A 21696-nucleotide genomic window follows, 5' to 3' on the forward strand; every position below is an offset into this window, starting at 1 on the left:
CAACCAACAATTGAGAGCTTTTCTCCCACATTTACAGCAAGCATATAACTATATACACTATCGCCATCTGCTGTCTGGTTAGTATAAAGTCCTCCTTTCACTTATAATAAGTTCTAATTTGTTGCATATGCCAACAGTTTCACTGTGGATATTGACACAATCTTACCAGCTTCTGCCATCATCTTCGTCTTTTGCTTTTGTCCTTGGGTTGATATGCACATGTTGGACTAAAGCACATTCATCTCTCGGACATAGAACCCATCTCCTTCTTGAGCGGTATGATGGCTGGACATTCCCATCTTGTTAGTACTTGCGTATAATTGTTTGTACAGATGAACGAGGCACCTTCAGGTGTCTTGAAATTGTACCCAAAGATGAGCCAGACTTGTGTAAGTCCACAATTCTCCTCCTGATATCTTGACTTATTTCTTTAGACTTTCCCATGATGCTTCAGGTGTGCATCAAAATACATCCACAGATGTGTCTCTAATTAACTCAGATGTTGCCAAAAAAAGAAGTTTCCAACCACATGACATCATCATATGGGCAGTCCAGAATTGTTTAAAGACATAGTCAAAAGTTTACATACACCAAGATTACTTTGTTTTAATGCATTTTTTATTACTTACTGCATTCTCTCTCTCTTTAATTATTCTGCCATTTGGCAAATATTAAAAATGATGATAATCCTAATTGACCTAAAACGGGAAAGGTTTATACTGATTTCATGTCGGATATTGAGAAAAACATGCATATGTGTCTTTTTATATAGTGTATGTAAACTTCTGGTTTCAACTGTATATACAGATGCATGCATGCACAGACACACACATACAGTGGCTTGCAAAAGTATTCACCCTTTTTTGTGTGTTTTGCTATCTCACAACCTGGAATTTCATTTTTATTTTTTTTTGAGGGTTTGCATCAGTTCATGTAAAGAACATGCCTACAACTGTGAACATTTGATTTCCTTTTTATTGTGAAGCAAACAACAAATAATACAAAATAACTGAAACTTCAGTGTGCATAACTATTCACCTTCCCTAAATTTAGTACTTTCAGTACTTTGTAGCAGAGGTGTATCTAGGCTTTCTGGCACCAGGGGCAAGAGTTCAGTTTGGCGCCCCCCCACCCCAAGCACATATGCGGTTTGCACACTTAGTCACGTGCCGATGAGCTGTTCTTCCTAATTCTGTCAATGTTCAGTGAAAAACTGAGAGAAGCAGAAAGAGAAGCGTATTGTCACGTGACACTAAGTATGAAAATCGCACATGAGTGAGGTATCCATGTGATGACTTTTCTCCCCCCATTATTTTCCCCTCCTCCTCCTACTGTCTTCTCTCACATCCCCCTGCTAACCATACTGTCTCCTCATAAATTTACCCTCACCCCCCCCAATTCCTCATACTGTATCTGCACACATCACCTTCACTCCCCATACTGTGTCCGCATACATTCCCCTCTTCCGCTCCCCATATTGCGTACGCACCCATCCTCCCCATTCTGTGTCCGCACCAATCACCCACACACAAAATATCCCCCACACTAAATCTCCCCCCAGCAATATAATAAATCAACCCCCATAGTAAATCCTCCCCCATAGTAAATCTCCCCCCAGCCATACAGTAAATCACCCCCAGCATACCATAAATCACCCCCCTAGCCATACCATAAATCACCCCCCTTAGTAAATAACTCTCCCCCCCCCCAGTAAATCACCCCCACAATAAATATTCACCTCCATTTCATCTTTGGTGTCTTTGTCTCTGAAACACAGAGCACTTTCCACCAATTTGCGCCTCTGCAGCTGTTGCGCTGGTGAGTGGCGTCAGCAGCCTGATCATGCTGCTGGCGTCGCTCTGACCCTGAGGTCAGAGCTTCAAAGATGGGAGAACTCCCGACTCCTAGTCCGGGGGGTGGCAGAGCGCAGCCACCGGGGGAGACACATCGGACCGCTGCATTAGGCGGCCCGACTGCCCCCCCTAGATACGCCTCTGCTTTGTAGAGCTTCCTTTTGAGGCAATTACAGCTGCAAGTCACTTTGGATAAGTCTCTATGACCTTTCCACATCTTGCCACTAGGATGTTTGCCCATTCCTCAAGACAAAACTGCTCCTTCAAGTTAGATCGTTTGCTCTGGTGAACAGCAATGTTCAAGTCTGACCACAGATTCTCAGTTGGATTAAGGTCTGGGCTTTTAATAGGCCACTCCAGAAAATGTACACATTTCTTCTTAAACCACTCGAGTGTTGCTTTAGCAGTATTCTTTGGGTCATTGTCTTGTTGGAAGGTGTAGCTGTACCTCCATCCCAGTCTCTAATCACTGACAGACCGAAACAGGTTTTGTTCAAGAATATCCCTGTATTTCGCACCATCCATCTTTGCCTTGAATCGGATCATTTTCCCTGTCCCCGCTGCCGAAAAAACATCCCCACAGCATGATGCTGCCACCACCATGTTTCACTGTGGGGACTGTGTTCTTGGGATGACAAGCTGTGTTGGTTTGGCACCAGACATAGCGTTTACCAAAAGGTTCAGTTTTGGTCTCATCTGACCACAGTACCTTCCTCAATACATTTGGGGAGTCTCCCACCTGTCTTCTGGCAAACTCAAAATTAGCCTAACAATTTTTATGAGTAAGTAAAGTCTTTTTTTCTGTCCACTCTTCCACAAAGGCCACATCTAAGGAGTGTACAGCTTATTGTGGTCTTGTGGACAGATACTCCAGTCTCTTCTTGGCAACTTTGCAACTCCTTCAGGGTTACCTTTTGGTCTCTGTGCTGCCTCTCTGATTAATGCCCTTCTTGCCCGGGCTGAGAGTTTAGATGAACGGCCCTCTCTTGGCAGGTTTGTTGTGGTACCATGTTCTTTCCATTTGATAATGGATTTGATGGTGACTGAGGAATCATCAGAGATTGCGATATTTTTTTATAACCCAACCCTGACTTGTACTTCTCAACAACTTTGTCCCTGATTTGTTTGGAGATCTCCTTGGTCTTCATGGTGTCTCTTGCTTAATGGTGTTGCAGCCTCTCTGGCCATTCAGAAAAGGTGTACCTTGTAGATTGTGAGCCCTCAAGGGGAGGGTCCTCTCTCCTACTGTACCAGTTGCTGACTCGTTTTGTTCAAGATTATTGTAAGTGTTTTTGCTACGTATACCCCTTTTTCACATGTAAAGCGCCATGGAATAAATGGCGCTATAATAATAAATAATAATAATATATACTGACAGACCATGTGACACTTAGATTGCTCACAGGTTGACTTCCTTTCACTAAGCATGTGACTTATGAAGGTAATTGCGTTCACCAAAAATGTTAAGGGCTTCATAGAAAAAGGGGTGAATACATATACACATGCCAATTTTTAGCTATTTGATCCATAAATTTAATTTATGCCTATATTTTTCTCACTTCACCAACTTAGACTTTTTAGTGCTGATGCATCACACACAAATCAGATTACAAAAACACAGGTTGTAAAGTAACAAAATAGGTAAAAAGCTAATGGGGTGAATACTTTCGCAAACCACTGTAAATACATACAGAGACATGTACAGTACAGATCAAAAGTTTGGACACACCTTCTCATTTAAAGATTTTTCTGTATTTTCATGACTATGAAAATTGTACATTCACACTGAAGGCATCAAAACTATGAATTAACACATGTGGAATTATATAGTTAACAAAAAAGTGTGAAACAACTGAAAATATGTCTTATATTCTAGGTTCTTCAAAGTAGCCACCTTTTGCTTTGTTGACTGCTTTGCACACTCTTGGCATTCTTTTGATGAGCTTCAAGAGGTAGTCACCGGAAATGGTCTTCCAACAATCTTGAAGGAGTTCCCAGAGATGCTTAGCACTTGTTGGCCTTTTTGCCTTCAAGAGATAGTCACCGGAAATGGTTTTCACTTCACAGGTGTGCCCTGTCAGGTTTAATAAGTGGGATTTCTTGCCTTATAAATGGGGTTGGGACCATCAGTTGTGTTGTGCAGAAGTCTGGTGGATACACAGCTGATAGTCCTACTGAATAGACTGTTAGCTGCTTTTTTCTTGCCATAAAACAAATTCTGAGTAAAGAAAAATGAGTGGCCATCATTACTTTAAGAAATGAGGGTCAGTCAGTGAGAAAAATTGGGAAAACTTTGAAAGTGTCCCCAAGTACAGTTGCAAAATCCATCAAGAGCTACAAAGAAAGTGGCTCACATGAGGACCGCCCCAGGAAAGGAAGACCAAGAGTCGCCTCTGCTTCTGAGGATAAGTTTATCCGAGTCACCAGCCTCAGAAATTGCAGGTTAACAGCAGCTCAGATTAGAGACCAGGTCAATGCCACCCAGAGTTCTAGCAGCAGACACATCTCTTCAACAACTGTTAAGAGGAGAATTTGTGCAGCAGGCCTTCATGGTAATATAGCTGCTAGGAAACCATTACTAAGGACAGGCAACAAGCAGAAGAGACTTGTTTGGGCTAAAGAACACAAGGAATGGACATCAGACCAGTGGAAATCTGTGCTTTGGTCTGATGAGTCCAAATTTGAGATCTTTGGTTCCAACCACCGTGTCTTTGTGCGACGCAGAAAAGGTGAACGGATGGACTCTATATGCCTGGTTCCCACCGTGAATCATGGAGGAGGAGGTGTGATGGTGTGGGGGTGCTTTGCTGGTGACACAGTCACTAGACCTGAACCCAATCGAGATGGTTTGGGGAGAGCTGGACCGCAGAGTGAAGGCAAAAGGGCCAACAAGTGCTAAGCATCTCTGGGAACTCCTTCAAGATTGTTGGAAGACCATTTCCGGTGACTACCTCTTGAAGCTCATCAAGAGAATGCCAAGAGTGTGCAAAGCAGTCATCAAAGCAAAAGGTGGCTACTTTGAAGAACCTAGAATATAAGACATATTTTCAGTTGTTTCACACTTTTTTGTTAACTATATAATTCCACATCTGTTAATTCATAGTTTTAATGCCTTCAGTGTTAATGTACAATTTTCATAGTCAAGAAAATATAGAAAAATCTTTAAATGAGAAGGTGTGTCCAAACTTTTGTTCTGTACTGTATGTACAGACATATATGCTTGCACATACATATATAGATGTATGCACAAAGATACATAGATAGAGATGCATGCATACATACAGACAGACAGACAGAGACAGACATACATACAGACAGACAGGGCTTGCTCATAAATACAAACACATGACCATACATACAGACACATACAGTACTTCCTGGATGCTCGGGCTGGAGCTCGAATCCCCGCCCCGCATGTTTGGTGCTGTTAGGACTGCAAATAAACATGCAGGGATTGCCTGCCACTCACTGAAATGCCACAGCCATGTTGGATGTGGCATTACAGTGATTAGCGGGCCACATAGCGTCATCGGGTGTATATCAGACCTGGTGACCCTACGCTCGTCCAAATCTACCCTTCAGACAGCCAGAATAGGGAGAGGTGCTGCTGATCTAGGGAGAGAATTGGTGATTTATTTAGTTAGGTATAGGTACTCCAGAGCAATAAACTTCTCAAATAAGTCCTTATAAGGACTAATCCAGATACATATCAATCCTGGTGATAGCAGGAGTTAGGCAGACATAATTTGTGGCGAGTGTATATAGCAGAATATGGTCCATTGCATGTTCTGTCTGCTGCTGTTACTCATATCCATAGCTCTAGTATCAGGGCTAATAATCTTTTTGCTCCTAATTCTGATTATTTGCTTGAAAACCAATATAATACACCATTTTTACTGTTCCATTTGCTTGTTAGCAGCATACAGCCAGATTTGTTTGCTTCTAATAGCATTGGTGTATTGTGGAAGTGGACAAGTTTCTCTATCATCTTAGGCGATCCTATATTACTGCGGTAATGATCGTGACATTTTTGGGAGCATGCCAAATGTTATACTCCATTTAAAGTCTGCCAGTTGTGTGTTGTTCAACCTATTCGATTTGATATTACTGCTGTAATGACATTTTGGGGAGTGTGCCAAATATTACACTCCATTTAAAATGGGCAAGTCGCGTAGCAAGGGACAGGGAAGTGGACATGATGGTAATGGTGCACGCAAAGGCTGTGGACAAGCTGAAATTGTGTCTGCTGAGGGAGCAGAACAAGAACCCACATCATGTCGCCCTACCTTCCTGTCCCACTTTGTAGGGGGCCGTGGAACACCACTATTGAAGCCAAAAAGGTTGTTGGTTGGATAGCAGAAAATGCTTCCAGTCAGTTTGCCACCACCACCCTGTCTTCCACAGTCCAGTCTCAGTAGCCGTGAGTCTGGACCACATATTCCTCATCCTAATCCTTCTTCCTCGAACCATGCTGAGTGCCCAGAGACAAGTGATCCCACACTTAGACACTCCGAAGAGCTGTTCACTTTTCCATTTATAGATTTGGATTTCTCACCCGGCTCTCTTCAAGCGGGGCAAGAGGAGATCACATGAAGCAATGCCCAAATATTTGAGCATCCACGGTCACATGAATGCGACGGTGGGAAAGTGCAATTGCTGTCCCAAGAGGTGAATGATGATGATGATGAGACACAATTGCCAGCAAGTCAGGGCCCGGAGGGTGCCTAGGGTGCGAGGTGGTGGACGATGAAGTCACTGACCAAACCTGGCAAGGTGACATGCATAGCGAGAACATAATTGATATAGTGGAAGCTGGGACCCATTTGGACCTTGGGACGGAACACATCCTTCCGACGCCAAGGATTGCGGGCCCCTGGTCAATCAGGGTTGCCCCCACATTCTACAGCTCCTCCTCCTTTTCAGACTCCATCTCCGAAATGACCACATCAGTCACAATCTGGAAGCACTGCCTCAGCCAAGCGGCAACAGGCTGTGCTGAAGCTAATATGCTTAGGGGACAAACCGCACACCGCTGCAGAGTTATTGACAGCTGTAACAGAGCAGGCAGATCTGTGGCTGTCACCGCTGAACCTACAGCCAGGCATGGTCGTGTGTGACAATGGTCGGAACCTGGTGGCAGCTCTGAAGCTAGTCAAGCTTGCACACGTACCATGCCTGGCCCATGTGCTCAACCTAGTTGTTCAGCGGTTTCTCAAAACCTACCCGGATCTGCCTGAGCTGCTTGTGAAAGAACGCCGAGTGTGTGCCCATTTCCGAAAGTAACAGCTTCCGCCGTTATCTCCGTGCTTCAGCAGCATTTGCAGCTTCGAGCTCACCAACCCGGTGTGCAATGTCATCACGCATTGGAACTTAACGTTGCATATGTTGGAAAGGATTTGTGAGCAGCAGAGGGCAGTTGTTGAGTACCAGCTTCAACAGGTCCGTCGGTATTCAGGTCAGCTTCCGCACATAAGGGTTGATGAGTGGGCGTGGATGTCTGACATCTGTGCTGTCCTCCAAAACTTTGAGGACTCCACCAAGATGGTGATCGGTGATGACGCCATAATTAGCGTCACCATTCCACTTCTCTATCTACTGAAACGCTCACTGCTCACAATTAAAGAGGAGGCATTGAGGGCGAAGCACAATAAGATGGAGCAAGGAACTTTGCAAGGTGATGCCACACAGCTCAGCCTCATCTCAAAGCGGATTGGGTGATAATGAGGAGGAGGAACAGGAGCTGTTTTCCTGCGCTACAGACGGTGCTACCCTCACAACAGTCTTATCGTTTGTTCAGCATGGATGGCCTGAGGAGAGGGAGGATGAGGACCAGGAGGAGGAGAGCATGGACAGTTGTCCTCTTGGTCAGGACAGAGAAGTCTTGACTGTTGGCAGTCTGGCACACATGGCTGACTTTATGTTCCGCTGCCATTTCCATGACCCTTGTGTTGTACGCATTTTGGCCAACACCAATTATTGGTTGGTCACACTTCTAGACCCACGCTACAAGGAGAACTTTCTATCTCTCCTTCCCGTGGTGGAGAGGTTTAATAAAATGTTACAGTATCAGAAGGCTCTTGTTGAGGGATTAAAAAAATTCCCATCTGAAAATGCTGGCGGCAGAGGTCACACTTCGTTGGACAAGCAAGGAGTACAGGCGAGGGAGACAAATACGATGCAGCAGAGGCAGGGAAACACTGTCAAAGGTGTGGGACAGTTTTCTCAGACCTTCCCAGTGCCCAGACCCTGATGCATGGGGTACTCTCACAAGAAGGGAAACATTTTGGAAGATGCTGAAGGAGTACCTTGCCGATCATACCAATGTCCTCCGTGATTCCTTTGTTCCTTATAACTATTGGGTATCCAAGCTGGACACGTGGCATGAACTGGCTTTCTACGCCTTGGAGGTACTGGCCTGCCCTGCCGCTAGCGTTTTGTCACAGCAGGTTTTTAGTGTCACTGGGGGTATTATAACTGATAGGCACATCCGCCTGTCAACTGAAAATGTTGACAGGCTGACTTTTATCAAAATGAACAAGGGCTGGATTGGGCCAGACTTCTCAAAACCACCAGATGACAGCAGCGGAACATAGTCAAATCCAGTGTGGTTTCTTTTTGGGGGGGAGGTCTATTCCCATGCAACTCTTCACACCCAGACATGGGTATACACTTCCGAATTTTGTCTATTTTATGTCACCCTCCTCCCTCTCCTTCTCATTTTCCACCACCAAATCAACCATCATGCAACACCCACATATTTTTTTTTTTTAAGGGTGTTTATGATGCCCGTAGGAAGTTTTTTTTTTGGAGGCCTACCTCTAACATTCTGTATGTTATGCAGTATGTTCATGTATACCGCCCAGAGGTAAATGTTTTTAAGCCCATGCATTTAGTGCATGGGCATTACCACAATAGGAGACCCACTCCTTAATAATGGGAACATTTTTTTTAATGAGGCCCTTCTCTACGTCTCTTCAAAGGAGTATTGGGGTGCGTCCAAATTTTTGGCAGCCCTTGCAGTGACTGCATACATAATAACAGTATAGGAGACCCACTCCTTAATAATGGGAACATCAAAGCATAGCTGGCTGATTGCCCTCTAACAATAGTGAGGGACAACTGCTGGCCCTCTAACAATAGTAAAGGCTGCCTGATGGACTTGTAAAATTAGGCTTTGTGACTTTCACAGTCCCTCAGTCATAAATGAAACAGGATGTGTCTGATCACATCTCACACACCACCTGGCCAGATAAGGTAGTAAAATGTTCAAATTACATTTACTTATGAATGCATTTTTCACCATAGAAAGCAATGTAAAAGTGCAAAAAAAGCACAAAAAAGCTACGTTAGAACATAGTCCAAGGTGTGGAGGAGCATTTTTGTTTTTGGTTATTTATTTTGCTTTATATACAAGTCATTACCCTGGAAAGAATGTTCCTTAACACTTTTAGTCCGTAAAAGTGGCTTAATACTCTGACAACATTGTTCACAGCAGTGACCTGGGAGCCAGAGATGCTTCCAGGGGTCTTTCCCATGCTGTTCCCATATAATTTCAGCACTGTTTCCATCAATTTGGTCAATTTTTAGGCCCCCTCCAGACCTCCGGGGGGGGCGCCGGAAAAATGCTCGAGTGTCCCATTTACTTACATTGGGCTCGTTGCTCGAGCACCCGAGCATTACGATTTGCTCGACCCGAGCAACGAGTACCCAAGTATTTTAGTGCTCGTTCATCACTAGTGCTCATACATACAGACACATGCATACCCGTACATATGCATGCATGCCCATACATACACATACTGTGAAGATCTGAGGTTGTAATAATCACCTAGGCAGGTTAACGATTCAATAAAATTTTATTCCTTACATCCAAGGTTTTACAACAACTCCAGGTAAATGGCCAATATACATTGCCCCAGTCCACAAGATTAACCCCTTTACCCCTGAGGGTGGTTTGCACGTTAATGACCAGGCCAATTTTTTACAATTCTGACCACTGTCACTTTATAAGGTAATTACTCTGGAACGTTTAAACGGATCCCGCTTATTCTAAGAATGTTTTTTTTGCGAAATTTTGTACTTCATGATACTCGTAAAATTTCTTCCAAATATCACTTGGTTTATTTGTGAAAAAAACGGAAATTTGGCAAAAATTTTGAAAATTTCACAATTTTCAAAATTTAAATTTGTATGCCCTTAAATCAGAGAGATATGTCACACAAAAGATTTAATAAATAACATATACCACATGTCTACATTACATCAGTACAATTTTGGAACCAAATTTTTTTTTTTTTTGGTAGGGAGCTATAAGGGTTAAAAGTTGACCAGCGATTTTTCATTTTTACAACAAAATTTACAAAATCATTTTCTTAGGGACCACATCACACTTGAAATCACTTTGAGGGGCCTTTATGACAGAAAATGCCCAAAAGTGACACCATTCTAAAAACTGCACCCCTCAAGGTGTTCAAAACCACATTCAAGAAGTGAATCATCTGTCTGAGATGATTTAGTGAATCCTGCGTTGAGCAGGGGGTTGGACCAGATGACCCAGGAGGTCCCTTCCAACTCTACCATTCTATGATTCTATGATTAACCCTTCACGTACTTCACACCAATTAATTGAACGTGAAGGGAAAAAATGAGAATTTAACTTTTTTTCACTAAAATTTTATTTTAGACCCCAATTTTTTATTTTCACGAAGGTACTAGGAGAAATTGGACCTCAAAAGTTGTGCAATTTCTACTGAGTATGCTGATACCTTATATGTGGGGGAAAGCCATTGTTTCGGCGCAAAGCAGGGCTCGGAAGTGAAGGAGCGCCATTCGACGTTTTCAATGCAAAACTCGCTGGAATTCACAGCGGACCCCATGTCGCATTTGGAGAGCCCCTGATGGGCCAAAACAGTGAAAACCCCCCACAAGTGACCCCATTTTGGAAACTTGACCCCTAAGGAATTTATTTAGATGTGTGGTGAGCACTTTGAACCCCCAAGTGTTTTTCAAAAGTTTATGACGTAGAGCAATGAAAAAAAAAATCATTTTTTTTCCACAAAAACTATCTTTTAGCCGCAATATTTTTATTTTCACGAGGGTACTAGGAGAAATTGGACCCCAAAAGTTGTTGTGCAATTTCTCCTGAGTACACTGATACCTCATGTGTTGGAGAAAACTACTGTTTGGGCACATGTCAGGGCTCGGAAGGGAAGGAGTAACGCTTTGGAATGCAGACTTTGATGGAATGGTCTGCGGGCGTCATGTCACGTTCTCAGAGCCCCTGATGTGCCTAAACAGTGGAAATGCCCAACAAGTGCCCCCTTTTTGGAACTGATACCTGATTTGTCAATTCTATAATGTAGTGTTATACGTCAGTTGTATAGGACAACCTGACAAACACTACACAACTGACATATGACAACCTGACGAACACTACGTCAGCTGTGTAGTGTTCGTCAGGTTGTCATACGTCAGAAATTAATTTACTAGTCCATCGAAGTATGGTACCTTTTGAAGCAGTCTTTCATTCAAAGGCCAGGTTTGTCGGGGCAGGTGTCACATTGGTAAATTATGTCTTTGCGTATTCCCCTTCGGTAACACACTCAGCACTTCTTTTGTGACTTACCTTTTTTATCGCTGTGAGGGATCTGCCCTGGGAAATGCTGGCCCGGTACAATTCGAGGTCCTTCAGTTCCAGATGTAGTGGGGCCCACTCCGTCACCACTGCCAAATATCAGGGCCTTGATAACTGTCTCCTGAAAGTGAAGATACGACGCAGAAGTCTGGCCTGCACATTGTGAAAGAAGGAAAGCGTTGTGCATTGTCATCTGTACAAGGTGCACCACCAGTTTCTCATACCATACCTTGGCCTTTCTCAAAGCACTGTACTGCTGGAGGACTTGATCAGAGAGAACAACTCTCCCCATGTTCTTGTTGTACCCCACTACACAGTCTCTTTTGGCGACCTGTGTAGTGGAACCTCGTACAGTGCTGAGGGTGCAACCATCACCATGTAAGGTGGTCAAGAGAAGGACATTCCTTTTGTCCTTGTACTTGACCACCAATAGGTGGTCGCTACATTGGGCTCTGCTCTCACCCCTTTTGAGCAGCTGCCCAAATAGCGTCTTTGGGAGGCCTCTCTGATTTTTGCGGACAGTACTGCAAGCTGCGGTATGTCACGCAGAGAGGGACTTGAAGAGCGGGATACTTGTATAAAAGTTATCCACGTACAAGTGATAACCTTTGTCCAACAGTGGGTGCACCAAGTTCCACACAATTTTCCCACTCACTCCCAGAACAGGGGGGCATTCAGGGGATTCAATCCGGGAGTCCTTCCCTTCATAAACTCTAAACTTGTGAGTGTAACCTGAGGTACTCTCACAAAGTTTATACAGCTTGATCCCGTACCTGGACCTTTTACTGGGCAGGTACTGCCGGAATCCAATCTGCCCCTTAAAATGGATTAAGGATTCATCCATGCACATGTCCCTTTGGGGCACATACATACACTTCAGCAAACTTGTTGAAGTGCTCGATGACAGGCCGAACTTTGAAAAGACGATCAAAGTTCGGGTCATCGCGTGCAGGACACCTTGCATTATCTTGGTAATGCAAGAACTTGTGGATGGCCTCAAAGCGTCTCCGGGTCATGACCATTCGGAACACTGGAGTGTTATACAAAATGTCAACACTCCAGTATTGCCGAACCTCTGGTTTCTTCAGTATGCCTATATGAAGGGCCAGGCCCCAAAACTAGATAATTTCTTCTGCGTCTACAGGAGACCAGTTAGAAAATGATAAAGAGGGGTTTTGTTCCAAAAATTGATGAGCGTATAAATTAGTTTGGCCCACCATGAGGTTTATAAAATCCTCAGAGAAAAAGACTTTGAAAAAGTCTATTTCTGTGAGGCCCGTGGTGTCAAACTTGATTCCTGATTCCGCCACGAAATCAGGAATCAGTGGCTCATAATTTTCGTGGTGCGAGGTCCATATGGGGTCAGTAGTGGCGGGCGCTGGATCATCTTCTCTCCTGCGACGACTGCGGGGTGGTCCAGCAGAACCTGAGGAGGAAGAAGAGGAGGAAGAGGAGGTCGATGAGGCATCGGAAAAGTAAAGAAATGTGGGATCTTCGCCCTCGCTGTCAGTCTCAGTGTCGGAGGCAAGAATAGCGTATGCCTCCTCCGCTGAATAGCGAGTTTGGGATGAGCGGGACATTTTTTTTTCTTGTGTATGTGGTGCGTGTGTGTCAGTACTTTATTTAGAGTGTGTGTGTGTGTCAGTGTGCTTGGTGTGAACTTTTTTTTTCTGAAAAAAAAAAGAGAAAAAAAGGAACTACTGTAGGTGGTGCAAACAGCGAGCATGAGTGTGGATCGGTGAACTATGTCACCAATCAACTCTTGGCAGCTGCTGGGTGTGTGCGCGGATATGGTGCAAAGGTGGGGGGGGGGGGAGTGTAAAACAGCAAGCACAAGTGCGGATCAGTGATCTGTGGTCACTAATCAGCGCTCAGCCGCTGCAGAAAGCAAGGAAAAAAAATGGATAAAAGTCAAGCGATCAAGTACTGATCAAGTAATGATCAGCACTTGGTGGGAGAAAGGGGGATGGGAAGGGGGGGAAGGAGAGAGGGAGATTGGGGTGGATGAGGACAGATCAAAAAATCCTACTTACAGTTGTCGTCTTTCAGATGTCTTCTGTAAGATGTCTTCTGTACGATGTCTTCTGGAGCAGGAGCGGTGATTGTGGTGTCACAGGCTTCTGTGGTACTGCAAGGCCCAGCACGATGCACAATCAGAAAACGCGACCGCCCTCTAGAAAGGATGAAAGGTTAGTTGGAAAAAAAAGGGTAAAGTAGCGAGCACGATTGCTGATCGGTGATTTGGGTCACCGATCAACTCTCGGCGGCTGCTTGATGCACACACGGAGGTGGTGCAAAGTGTGGGGGGGGGGAGAATTGACAGGGACAAAAAAAAAGTCCTGAAAAGCAACGAGCACGGACGTTGGTCAGTGACGTAGTCACTGGTCAGCGCTCGGCCGCTGCAGGACGCACGAAAAAAAAAACTGGGGGGAGGAGGATTGGGGTTAAAAGGAGGGGGGAGAGGGGTGGATGAGGGGAAAACAGAGATGAACTTACCATAGTTTTCTCTGTTCTTCTTTCAGCAGCAGGTTCTGAAAGAGGTTCTGGAGCAGGATCCGCAGCAGCAGGATAAGGAGCTGGAGACCCAGGACACTGGAGACAGCAGCAGGACGCCAGAGCTGGAGACCCAGGACCCTGGAGACAGCAGCAGGATGCCGGAGCTGGAGACCCAGGACCTTGGAGACAGCAGCAGGACACCGGAGCTGGAGACCCAGGACCCTGGAGACAGCAGCTGGAGACCCAGGACCCTGGAGACCGCAGCAGGACGCCGGAGCAGCAGCAGCGACTGGAGCAGGTAGGAGAAAGATCTTGTAGTGTCACAGAAGATTCTGTGGCACTACAAGGCCCAGCACAGAGATATCAGTAGTGTCACCACTCTGTAGAAATCCTCACTAAGTGTGAGGATCTGCAGGGCGGTCACAGGCAGGTGATAGGGTGGTGACAGGTCACGCGCCCCCGGGGCAATGGGGTACTCGGCAGCCGGGCCTATCGATGCTGGTGGGGGATATCACGGTGGCTGGCCCGGTCCGTGGCCTAGGGCGGTCAACAAAAATAAAGGGGGTTTTGGGTCTGTATGGGATTTTTGGAATAGTTCGTGATGCCACCTGTGGTGCCTGGTAAGTTCTACCAGCGCTGCGACAGTCCTCTGAGGCAGATGTTAGGGCAGCTTATGATGGAACGGCTCCCCACAGGTGGAGCGGGCCTCAGGGCAGCGTGGGGAAATGGATGGTGGTACAAGTGAGAGACGGCCAGGACGGTTCAGGGAGAAATGACAGACACTCACACGGAGGCTCGCTTCGGTATCTTTACTGATGTAGATGCAGGTATGGTCCAGGGTACTCGGTACGAAGGGTGCACTTCTGGACTCTCCCCAGTGAGCGGGTATAGGGCCTCCTGATCCATTGCTTTCACTTGCTAAGCTTCTGACCTGCCTGGAGCTAGGCCTGGCTTAGTTACTGTCTCTCTCTCCCTTGCACCTGCTGACCTGGTGGTAGGGCCTTCTCTTGGAGATTACTCTACCTGGACGCTGGGGCCTCCATGACTCCTAGCCCTGGTACAGTAGTCAGCGTTGGTCAACCTGGGACTTGTGGTCCTCCAGGTATCCGGTGGTCCCTAATGGGTATAAAGGGACCCTGTAGGCACGGACCCGGTGTCCGGTGTATAGTTCGGGGTGAGCCTGGTACGCTCCTCTGCCCCCTTGTTGCTTCTTCTCCCCTCTCGCCTTCGGCCACACTCAGGGCCCTCACTAGGCTTCAGTGCGCGCCTGAACTTGCCTCACACAGCAGCCTGCGTTCTGCTCTCTCTCTGAGCACACTCTCTGAACTCACTCCTCACTGCCTGGCTCCACCCTCCCTATATATATCCCTAATGGGGCTCCCTCTGGTGGTCTGAGGTGGTAGGGTGGAGGTGTGTGAATATGTGAGGGTCTCTTGTGGAGAAGTCCATCCATGCACCTACTGGGTTCTGTGGAACCAGACAAACATTGGAGAAACACAGTTCTCCACCGCCCAACCTTAAGAAGCATTAAACATGAGTTATTTATACATCTTGGATCTGCAAAACCAGCATAATTAGATGAACAAATATTTGAACATAGTAACAATAGTCAATCCACTTACATATAAGTTGTGGTAGTATTGATAACATTTTTATTATTTTTTAAAGAAGTTTAATTTGAGGCATCATCATATAAACGTAACTCAAAGCAAGCCGAGGCGAAATCTACTCTGTTCCTTAGACGTCAAAACAGAGCCATCAATCTATAGACCTCATATCTTGTCAAATTTAGAGATAGCATCTCTTTTTAGGTAATTTACTAGCCAGTTAACTTTATCAATAAATTATGATATCAAAGGCTCCTGATCTGCTATCCATTTTTGGGCTATCAATTTTCTTGCCATGTATAGCATATGTGTTGCTGCAACTTTGCCATACTCATAAATAGTCAGATCTTCAACATATCCGAATATACAGTACAGACCAAAAGTTTGGACACATCTTCTCATTTTAAGATTTTTCTGTATTTTCATGACTATGAAAATTGTACATTCACACTGAAGGCATCAAAACTATGAATTAACACATGTGGAATTATATACTTAACAAAAAAGTGTGAAACAACTGAAAATATGTCTTATATTCTAAGTTCTTCAAAGTAGCCGCCTTTTGCTTTGATGACTGCTTTGCACACTCTTGGCATTCTCTTGATGAGCTTCAAGAGGTAGTCACCGGAAATGGTTTTCACTTCACAGGTGTGCCCTGTCAGGTTTAATAAGTGGGATTTCTTGCCTTATAAATGGGGTTGGGACCATCAGTTGTGTTGTGCAGAAATCTGGTGGATACCCAGCTGATAGTCCTACTGAATAGATTCTTAGAATTTGTATTATGGCAAGAAAAAAGCAGCTAAGTAAAGAAAAACGAGTGGCCATCATTACTTTAAGAAATGAAGGTCAGTCAGTGCGAAAAATTGGGGAAACTTTGAAAGTGTCCCCAAGTGCAGTTGCAAAACCCATCAAGCGCTACAAAGAAAGTGGCTCACATGAGGACCGCCCCAGGAAAGGAAGACCAAGAGTCGCCTCTGCTTCTGAGGATAAGTTTATCCGAGTCACCAGCCTCAGAAATTGCAGATTAACAGCAGCTCAGATTAGAGACCAGGTCAATGCCACACAGAGTTCTAGCAGCAGACACATCTCTTCAACAACTGTTAAGAGGAGACTTTGTGCAGCAGGCCTTCATGGTAAAATAGCTGCTAGGAAACCACTGCTAAGGACAGGCAACAAGCAGAAGAGACTTGTTTGGGCTAAAGAACACAAGGAATGGACATTAGACCAGTGGAAATCTGTGCTTTGGTCTGATGAGTCCAAATTTGAGATCTTTGGTTCCAACCACCGTGTCTTTGTGCGATGCAGAAAAGGTGAACGGATGGACTATAAATGCCTGGTTCCCACTGTGAAGCATGGAGGAGGAGGTGTGATGGTGTGGGGGTGCTTTGCTGGTGACACTGTTGGGGATTTATTCAAAATTGAAGGCATACTGAACCAGCATGACTACCACAACATCTTGCAGCGCCATGTTATTCCATCCGGTTTGCGTTTAGTTGGACCATCATTTATTTTTCAACAGGACAATGACCCCAAACACACCTCCAGGCTGTGTAAGGGCTATTTGACCAAGAAGGGGAGTGATGGGGTGCTACGCCAGATGACCTGGCCTCCACAGTCACCAGACCTGAACCCAATCAAGATGGTTTGGGGTGAGCTGGAACGCAGAGTGAAGGCAAAAAGGCCAACAAGTGCTAAGCATCTCTGGGAACTCCTTCAAGATTGTTGGAAGACCATTTCCGGTGACTACCTCTTGAAGCTCATCAAGAGAATGCCAAGAGTGTGCAAAGCAGTCATCAAAGCAAAAGGTGGCTACTTTGAAGAACCTAGAATATAAGACATATTTTCAGTTGTTTCACACTTTTTTGTTCAGTATATAATTCCACATGTGTTAATTCATAGTTTTGATGCCTTCACTGTGAATGTACAATTTTCATAGTCAAGAAAATACAGAAAAATCTTTAAATGAGAAGGTGTGTCCAAACTTTTGGTCTGTACTGTACATACTAATGGTGAAGGCTCTATGTCAATTGAATAAACCCTGTTATTCATTACTGCAACACTCTTCCAAAAGGACACCAGGTTATGACAGTTCCACATCATATGAAGCATATCTGCTATGTTAGTTTTCCATCTAAGACAGTGGGGACTTGAACAAAATCCTATGTTAAATAAGAATTGAGGTGTCTCGTATACCTGGTGTATCACATATATATGGGACAGTCTATGGGATTCACTTAAAGACAGTTGTGGAACTCTTTCCAGTATATCTGACCAGTGATTTTCCTCTATGGTTCCCATTTCTCTTTTGATCGCATCGGCTGGTTTGTCAATATAATGTCTAAGAGAATGTTATAAAGAAATTAGATCAGTCCACGAGAACTTAGATTAGCTATTCTCTGTATTATTGCGTTTCGAGAATTATTGAGAATTATTGAGTTTTGAGAATTCTACAAATATTTACAATTTAGGCACAGATATCGGGCAGAAGGCATTGTTCTGGAAGGGGGGCTTCCAGAACAATGCCTTCTGCCCAATCTGTGTGCCTATATTGTAAATGTTTGTAGAATTCAGAGGGAGGTAACCCATATTAGTTTTGCAGCTGTGAGAATTCCTCACATCGCCTATCTGCACTTGATTAAGTCTGTTTAAACCCTTGGCGCTCCAGGAGCCAAATCTCACCAGTTGGTATAGATTTGGAAGCCATGTAGTGTTCCATAATGAAGTAAATTGCAAAACACCTTCTATTCCTTGTAATATTTTCACTGTCCCCTAAAGTTTGTGACATAACAGCATAGTCGGTATTTTGCCTCCAAGTGTCGCAAACTTATGCGCCTCCAATACCTCATGGAGTTTATCTGATTGGAAATTACGCTGTAGCAACATACGCTAAGCTCCCCCAGGGTCGTCCCATCCCCGAATATGTTGAAGCTGAGATGCCACATAATATACCCATGGATTAGGAACTGCAAGCCCTCCCATTGTTTTGTTTCTTTGCAATGTTTCCAGTTTAATTCTCGGAGTCTGTTTGCCCTATATTAATTTTCTAAACTCCTGACTGACTTTTAAGAAAAATCTCCGATTTATCCATATTGGGCAGTTGTGTAGAACATACAGCAATTGTGGCATCCAGATCATTTTGACCAGGTTAGCACGGCCCACAACTGACAATGGTAACTTAGACCAGGCGCCTAGTTTACCTCTAAATTTAAATAAGACTGGGTCAAGATTCAACTTATCATTCATAATCATTTATTTTTGCCGATATATTGATGCCTAAATATTTAAACTCCGATACCACTTGTAAACCCTAGTTAATGTAGTGGGAAGCATTCTCATCTGCATTATCCAATGGAAGTATGACTGATTTGCTCCAGTTTATCTTTAGACCAGAGTATTTTCCAAATGTTTCTATAGTTTCCATTGCTATAGGAAGGGACTCAGAAATTTTAGCCAGAAATAATAAAGTGTCGTCAGTGTATAAAGCGACCACCTCTTCACTATTCCCTCTACGAAACCCAACTGTTCACGGATGCTCCCTGATAACCGATGCCAGGGGTTCAATGGCCAATGCAAAGAGCCTGTCTCATAACTTTTGGTTGGCCTACAGATTTTGTATCTTCAGCCAGTATAGGCTGTATTCACATTCCACGATCCTCCAGACGACAGATAAAACGATAGAAGCACATTTATCCAGTAGCAATAGTCCTTAAAAAAGTTTATCAAATCCATACAACAGATTCCACAACTGTAGCACGTTTATCGAGGCCAGTCGGCCTGGATAAACTTGCTGATGAGGGGACAAGTCAAAACCAAACCACAAATGTTCATCTTCTGATCCCAGTACTCTTAGGAAAAAAATACAAAATGTACCTAGTACAAGAGCACTGCACTTACTCCAAAGTCCTGTGTGTATGTAGCTGATATGTAGTGTATGCCATGGACACCTAATATCACTGACTTACAGGTGCCTTTATCAGTCTTTACAGAGAAGTAAACTATTGAAAGCACAGAACCTGGTGACCAAACATAATAATCCACTAGTCCCTACTTTGATATCTACTAATGTCATCTTTCTCCTACTCAATTGAATTTTAACCCAATATGTATAGAAATGCTTTTATAGAATTGCTTTAAAATATCTAATACTGTAAGAAATAATATTATTTCCTGTTATTGAAGAAAATTTAAAATTTATTTTATTCTTGGCAGATGTCTTCAGCAGAAGCTCAGAGGAACATCTGATATTTTCACATTTTAAAGAAGCTGAACGTGGTGTCACACCAGATTCAAATGAAGGACAGATCATTATCCCAGATCCACCTCCAAGTCTTCACACCAAAAAGCTTTCAACGGATCCTTTACAACGTCTGTCTTCTGATTCATCACAGACTATTGAGAGTAGTAAAAATAACAGACCGGATATGCAACATCGAAGGGCTGACACAGGGGAGAAACCATTTTCGTGTTCAGAATGTGGAAAGTGTTTTAAAAACAAATCACACCTGGTTAGACATCAAAGAATTCACACAGGGGAAAAGCAATTTTCATGTTCAGAGTGTGGGAAATGTTTTATAAGCAAAGCACATCTGGTTAGACATCAGAGAATTCATACAAGGGAGAAACCATATTCATGTCCAGAATGTAGGGAATGTTTTACAAAGAAATCACTCCTGGATAGACATCAGAGAATTCACATAAAGAAGAATTTATTTTTATGTTCCGAATGTGGGAAATATTTTAAACATAAAAGAAATCTTGTTACACATCAGAGAAGTCACACAGGGGAGCAGCCATTTTCATGTCCAGAATGTGGGAAATTTTTTACAAACAAATCACACGTGGTTGCACATCAGAGAATTCACACGGGGGAGAAGTCATTTTCATGTCCAGGATGTGATAAATTTTTTAGAAACAAATCGCACCTGATTAGACATCAGAGAATTCACACAGAGGAGAAGCCATTTTCATGCTCAGAATGTGGGAAATGTTTTATTGATAGCTCCACTCTTAGGTCACATAAGAGAACTCATGCAAAGTAAAAAAAAAAAAAAAAAAACATTTTCACTTTCAGAATGTAGTAAATGTTTTAAAGATAAAGCAAGTCTTGTTGCCCATAAGAGAACTCGCATAGGGAGGAAGCCATTTTCACATCCAGAATGTTTTACTCACAAATCACATTTTCGTTAACATCAGAGAAATCGCACATGGAAGAAGCGATTTTCTATTTATCGACTAATTAAGCCGTACATAAGAAAGGGAAAATAATTTCTAGCATTGAGTGATGATTAGGAATTGTATGCAATTATCAATAAACATCTGTTATCGAAAAGTAAATTAAATCCAATTTCGACACCTTTTATATCCTCCTTATTTTAAAGAATTACATATATTTCTATCCCATTATAATGTCCCTTTATATATTTTTATGTTGAATTATATTGGATTATTCAGATATGTCATGGTCTATTCGCTCTCTTTGCCATTAATTAATGTATGTATTTCTTACCTTTTATTTCCTGATCTATTATTATCGCTCACTTATCTGCTACTTCTGTACAGGCACCAATGTTGTATCATGCGCGCATGGACTCTAGATCCACTTAATGCTTCATATATATATATTTTGTATGGTCATACTCCCTTACATATTCCTTGTTTTTGATTGTCCTCTGATGTGTTCCTCTTTAAACATATCTTTTTCACATCAATGATTGACTTGTAATCTGTGCGCATGCGCTATGGATTAATTGCACGTTCTATATATTATGTCAGGGTTTATCTTTTCACACATGCGCGGTCTACTTACAAATCATTAGTGGTGCAGAGCTCTTCTGCGCATGCGCCACCTTCTCGCACTAATAACTTTGTCATTCTTGCATTTTACTTTGGGAACATGCGCTATAGATCAGCTGTTCCTATATTCTGTATGATTACTCTTGCACGCATAAACCACTTATCTACAAATTACAAGCGTCTCACAGATGTTCTGCACATGCCCCCTCTCTTTCCGATAGATAATTACTTCACACATGTGCAATGGTAACTGTAGAAGCTTCACCACTACTTGTTAACTTTATGTAAATCTCGCAGTGCACTTTGCGTGCGC

Source organism: Phyllobates terribilis, unplaced genomic scaffold (assembly GCF_046119375.1).
Source record: "Phyllobates terribilis strain yellow unplaced genomic scaffold, ASM4611937v1 Scaffold_5__5_contigs__length_657084704, whole genome shotgun sequence".
Taxonomy (NCBI): Eukaryota; Metazoa; Chordata; class Amphibia; order Anura; family Dendrobatidae; genus Phyllobates; species Phyllobates terribilis.